Consider the following 6732-nt stretch of genomic DNA (forward strand, 5'->3'; position numbering starts at 1 on the left):
AGTAGCAGCTGCACCTGGGCGAATCACAATGGCAGGGGTACAGGCAATGGTGCAGATAATGCTGGATCAACAAATGGAAGAAACAAGGCATTTACTTCATCAAAGCAAGGACGAGCTTACTATGCCAGTACGCCAGACACCTACTCTTGAGGCAACCATCTGGGTTGCTAAGTCTGTCGAAAAAATGATCGACGATAGGATCGCCAACAATGTTGAAGTTGGAAAGAAGAGGAAATTTCAGGGGTCTTCAAGGTCTAACAAGAACAACATGTTCTCGAAATATAGAGGAGGAGGTGAAACAAAATCGTGTAACAAGTATGGAAGGAAAGACAACGAGATATGCCTTAAGGAAGATACCTGGTTTAAATGCAGGAAGAATGGTCACTATGCCCACAAATGCTCAACCAAGAAGGTAGTTTGCCTTAAGTGTAGTGGAGAGGGACCCTTCAAGAAAGATTGGATGATGATAGCTACAATGCCAAATATACCACTAAAGCACTATGAGAGATGCGACGAAGAGGTGACTTGCTACAAATGTGGAAAAACAAGCCATTACACCAACAAGTGCACATCCAACAAGAGGGTGTGCTACGAATGTAACAACGAATGGCATTTAGTTAGGGATTTCCCAAAGAAAAATGAAGCAGCAAGAGCGGATGCACCTCCAAGGCCAAAAAAAGCATCCTTGAAGAATCAACTAACAATGCAATGAATCAGAAGTGAGAACTGATATCCGAAGATCGAGTCATTAAGTAGCCATAGTATAGTAAGGGTTGCCTATTAGAGACATATTCTAAGGTGAACTTGAACAAACCTTTGTGTTGTTATCTGATGTGTTGAATGATTATGTGATTTTCTTGCATGGTGACTTTTAAAACTGTGAGAAAATACTTGGGATGAGTATGAGTAGGTGTGAATGGTAGTAAAGGCCTATACTACTGGAAGCACGAGACTCACACTTGGATTAGGGAAAGTCACAAGGTTATCAAGATGCTAATAATTGGTAACGTTTTATTCAAGTATGTCGTTACCATTCCAACCCTAGTGGTCATACCAAATTGAGTCTGACTACAACGAGTATGTTACATGGTTCTAAGAGCCAATTTCGATGTAACACCTGACTTAAGTCATAAGAACAGTAGAGGTATCGTGATTGTTGCTCATAGCTAGAAATGCTACCTTTTAAGATGTGATTAGAACATGAAGGAAGGTATGGTCTGTTCTGGAATTTGACTCTAAGAGACCTGAGTCTAAGCATTGCAACATACGATGATAGGTCATTAGAATATGACACAACATTCCATTGTAGTAATAAAAGAACTTATCTTAAGTTCATATCCAGTAAGGATCGAGATTGTGACTTGAAGGTCATAATTTGGAGTCTAATGTGAGATAGGGAGCAGGTGCAAGATTAAGCACCGCCTACAGTCAGGAAGTATTAGAGTTAGATACTCGTTTGAAAACATGAAAGTTACGGTTATTACTTAGGATGAAGAGATAACATATGGAGTCATCATGTGAGCCCTGTTTTGTTGATGATTTCGGGATGTAATCATCCTAAGCGGGAGATAATTGTAACGCCGACAAATCTGATCTAGTCAAGTTGGATATTATGTATCAAGGGTTCCGTACATATAAATAATGCCGAAATCCGAGTTATAACGAAAATGTTATGGCCCGTCGAAGTTTTTCGGCAAAACTGGCACGACATCGTGAGACGTAAATAGTGAATTTATGATGGAGGACTTTTTAGCCTTAGTAATATAAACAGAAGTTGTAGTATACGTTAAACTGAGAACGTACAAAAAACCAACGCCCAAATCTGACTTCGTATGAGGAAGTTATGATTTTAAAAAGATTCGACATAGTAGTGCACGACCCAAAACTAAAATTTTAGTTCGAGCGGTTTATGGCCTACGCGACCTAAATGAGAGTTGAATATCTCATTAAGAGGAACTCAACGAGAAAAATATAGAAGAAAATAGAGTTCGTATGAAAGAGTTACGAATTCTTCGCGGTCATTTAACAGTCTAATCTCCTCCTACTGTTAAATTCAAGATCGTAATCGAGAGTTATGATTTTTCTAAGTCGGGAGGGTGCGGTGCGAGTTTGGGTGACATGGAGCGATCACATCCATTGCTTCCTCCCCAAGGCTAGCCACCAGATGGTGACACCTGGCCTGGAACTCGACTAGTTGGAGGCCAACTCGATGAGTTTTGGTGATTTCCATCCTATAAATAGAGTGTCGGGGCACCCTCATTTTTGACACCTTCCAACTTCACTTTCTCTCTCTATCCTCCCTTAAGCCCCCTAAAGTCTAGGTAAACCCCCTAGCACCCGAAGAAATCCCCGAGGCTCACAAAGCCCCGAGAAAAGAGCCTTTCGGCTCGGGAACGCTGCTCCAGCAAAGCCTAGTTTTTGAGAAAACCCATTGTAAGTGGGCTACACCTAACCTATCTTTAGTATAGCTTATGTTTCAATATAGTAATGTTATTAGCACCTTATAAGGAATATTTGGGCTATTATTATGGGTTATATAAGTATTTTCTTAATGCTTATATCAAAGTAATAATAGCTAGCCTATTAATTAGTCTTGGTGAATATTAGACTAAACTCTAGTGGTAATGATACTAGGTTTTGTCCAAGAAAAATTGTGTCAAGAGTAACGAAGTGCTGTCCGAGTGCCGAGTCACCACCTTCTCAAGTGAGTGCATAGTCCCTTTCATCTTACACAAAGATATGAAGTATATAATATAAATTACATGCTATGTGTACATATTTTCTGTATACTTGCTTTCTATGCTGGGTAAAATATTTTTATACATGCTTTAAATGATTTAAACTTTATATATATATATATATATATATATATATATATATATATATATATATATATATTATATCTACAAAATATGTTTGGTAAAATATGGGTAGATGAAATATGAGTCGGATGATGAGGTGAGAGGTGAAATAGACCATGAGGTAAGGGTGAGATGTGGACGATGTGAGAAGCCTTGTACCCAAATGTTGTCCCCGTCATCTTGCAGAGTATAAATGACAACCACCAACCATTCTAGATAGTCCAGTGGAACACTAGCAGGCTCGCAACCTATAGGTGTTGTGAAGGATGTGTTCACTAGTGTACTCTAAAAACCCATTGACATGTATTGCGAGTGGATCCCCGAAAACGATACTGTTGATAAACGAAATAGCACTGGCAGCTATGGATTTAGTGTCTACTGAGTAAACCCTGGCAACTATGGATCTAGTTCCTGTTGAGCGAACCCTGGCAACTATGGATTTAGTGCTCGTTGAGTAAACCCTAGTAACGATGGATTTCGTGCCTATTCCTTAGGATGATCCTTAGGAATGAATAAACAAAAAATAGCTGATTCTTAGGGTAGATCCTTAAGATTAAATAAGATAATGGGGATGGGTAATTGGGTTAATTGTTTGATGATTAAACATAATAATTATATTATTGTGGGATTAAAACCCTATGTACTCACCAGGTTTCCCAACCTGACCCTTTCAGTTTATTTGTATCACAAGTGTCGATATGAAGTTACATTACACTGAGAGATTTAAAAGAGATGTAGATGACTAGTGTAAATGAATGTAAGTTTTGTTTATGCTTATGTTTCTATATTGATGATGACATCCCAAATGTTTTAAAAGTGAATAAAAATACATTTCTTTAGAAATTCTTGGATAACGTATTTATAATATCTTACTGGGAACAAACTCCGCAACATTTTTATTGATAGAAGTACTCTAATTTTTGTAAAGCGTAAACAAAATCGGTCTTTTCTGGAAGTGAAAATGGGGATGTCACAGTTGGTATTAGAGCATTAGTTTAAGAGAACTTGGAATATGGATTTATTTCTAAAATTAAACTAAGAAGGCTAAGAAATGATTGTGAGGAGTGTGTCTAAGGTAATACACCTGAATCGACACAAGCACTAGCTTATTTAGGGAAAATGCCTAACATGCTTTTATGTTCTAAATGATTTATGATGTTTTATGATGCTAAATGTATGATCAAATCTATGGTCTATTGGCGACCGGATCTGGAAACTTTATGTGTTCAGATTTCTAAACGTTTATATACGATAATATTAGATCCGGTATGTATCTTTTCGGAGTAATAGGGAGATTTACACGTTGATTTTAAATAAAATATTTCCTATCTTAATTCTCGTCACTAAACACCGAACGTATGACTTGGTGTGTAGATCGACATGGTGAGCACTCAAAGCAGATTTGGAAGTGGATACCTGCGGCTAAAACCACAAGTGATTGAGCATGCACCAGAAGTAGCCGCTGCACCTAGGCGAATCACGATGGCAGGGGTACAGGAAATGGTGAGGATAATGCTTGATTAACAAATGGAAGAAATAAGGCGTTCACTTCAACAAATTAAGGACAAAAAAAAAAGAACGCCCAAATCTGACTTCGTATGAGGAAGTTATGATTTTTCTAAGATTCGACATAGCAGTGCACAGCCCGAAACATGAATTTTAGTTTTAGCGGTTTTTGGCCTACGCGACCTAAATGAGAGTTGATGACCTCGTTAAAAGGAACCCAACGATACAAAGACAGACGAAAACAGAGTCTGTATGAAGGAGTTACGAATTCTTCACGGTCATTTAACAATCTAATATCCTCCTACTGTTAAATTTAAGATCGGTTGGGAATTAACTGACAAAGTCTAAATGAAAGTTGTAGATCTTGTTTTTACCAGATGGTGACTCCTGGCCTGGAACTCGGTGAGTTGGAGGCCAACTCAACGAGTTTTGGTGATTTCCAGCCTATAAATAGAGTGTCGAGGCACCCTCATTTCTCACACCTTCCAACTTGACTTTCTCTCTCTATTTTCTCTCTAGCCTCCCTTAAGCCCCTAAAGTCTAGGTAAACCCCCTAGCACCCGACGAAAGCCCCAAGGCTCCCGAAGCCTTGAGAAAAGAACCTTTCGGCTCGGGAACGCTGATAAGCATACCTAAAAATAATTGATATAATTATAAATGGAAACATACCACTAATGACGTCCAGTGCTGCCATGGCCTTCTCTACTATGAGTTGGAAAACGCAACCCTGAGCCCTAGGGGGATCCGCCCAACCTTGATGCCCATATGTGATCCTCATCGTAGATGGTGCTAGAGCCTATGCGAAACTTGCAGTGAGCAAAGGACAGTTGGCTTTAACATGGCCAACCTGCTGACAATGATAACACATCCTGGTGGTTGGTGAAAGGACTTGCTGGAGGTAATCCTTGGCATAATGAATCCTTGCCACATTTTTTGTCACCCAAAAGAAGATCGACAAGAACCCTCGTGAACCTTGCCACACTTGCCACAAGTGCGGGCCCTTGAAGCTCCACAAGTGTCCCATAAGGTTGAGTGGACATAAATTATGGATGACCGTCTTGAGCATGCTCAAGTACCTTGTCGTCTGAGCTTGCTCAGAAGCCGCAAAATTAGGGCAAAATAGAGCTCTCTCAACATGCATCTTTATGATCTTACTCACCAACTCAATCCCCTGCCTCATTTCCAAATACTCCTGGGTCAACTTCTCCCTCTCTACAAATGGAACATATCTCGAAGGAAACATCTTAGAAATCTACTCCCATAACACAACAACCCTCTGCTCTAGGGTATACAAACAAGTCACTAATCTCCACTAGTCCTTCGCTCCTGACCGAAAAAGGGTCAGTGCACATTTGACATTCGTGTCAGCAGGGCATGAGCACGTAAAGAAACACCTATCAACATCGGATAAACACCTCATCACAATGATGGAATCCTAAACTCCATCGAACACTGGGGGCTTCGTATTATTGAAGCCCGATATTGGAAGACTCTTTCTCCATGTACCCCACTAGCTACAACAGCCATGGTAGCTACAACAACAATAGGCTTAGAAAGTGTCATGTAACGATCGTTGAAAAGCTCAATCATGACAGTCTTTGTAGACCCAAATAACTTTAGTATCGATCCTTGGACACTAGTAACAACCTCAGAAGAAATTAATTACCTAATCTAATCCTCTGTCAGCCTTGGCCTATCATGGCTGCCCAATCCAACTCCTGAACCTGATCCCCTAATGAGCACCATACTAAAAACAAACCAGTAAATATCAGACAAGACGCATTGAATACCATACGAACTACTCTGAATAACAAAAGTCTAGGGTTGTGACTTCCCTACTACGTTTCGGTAGTGTGGGCCCATAATTCCTTCAACACATAACCATATTTGTCTCAAAAGATCTACAAAACAACCCTAACAACACCTAGTCGAATACGTACACCTATTCTCACTCCATAAAGAAAGGTTAGATATTCCACAACTAGTCGGCTACTCACACACCTACTTACCCACAATGACACTCCCAAGAATTGCTAAAAAGTGTATCATGATTACTACATAGTCCCTAGGCTATCCTAGGATCCACAACCCACCCTGACATCAACTATCGAACTACCTCGATTAGTGCCAATTAAATACTTCATTAATACAATCACGTGTATCGTAGCTAAGATTCCACCATACAATGGTTGGACTCAAAAAGGTGATGCGTATTAAGACGAAACCCTTCACTCTAAAATTATTTAACCCATGCAACATGTGACTTAACGTATTCAACTATAGTTAATTCACACCCGAAAGAGTCCTACAAACAAATAACAAGAAAACTCTATTAGAATAAGTCATCATACATTAGGCAATTCTA

Source organism: Lactuca saligna, chromosome 6 (genome assembly GCF_052625555.1).
Source record: "Lactuca saligna cultivar CGN05327 chromosome 6, ASM5262555v1, whole genome shotgun sequence".
NCBI classification, from domain to species: Eukaryota; Viridiplantae; Streptophyta; class Magnoliopsida; order Asterales; family Asteraceae; genus Lactuca; species Lactuca saligna.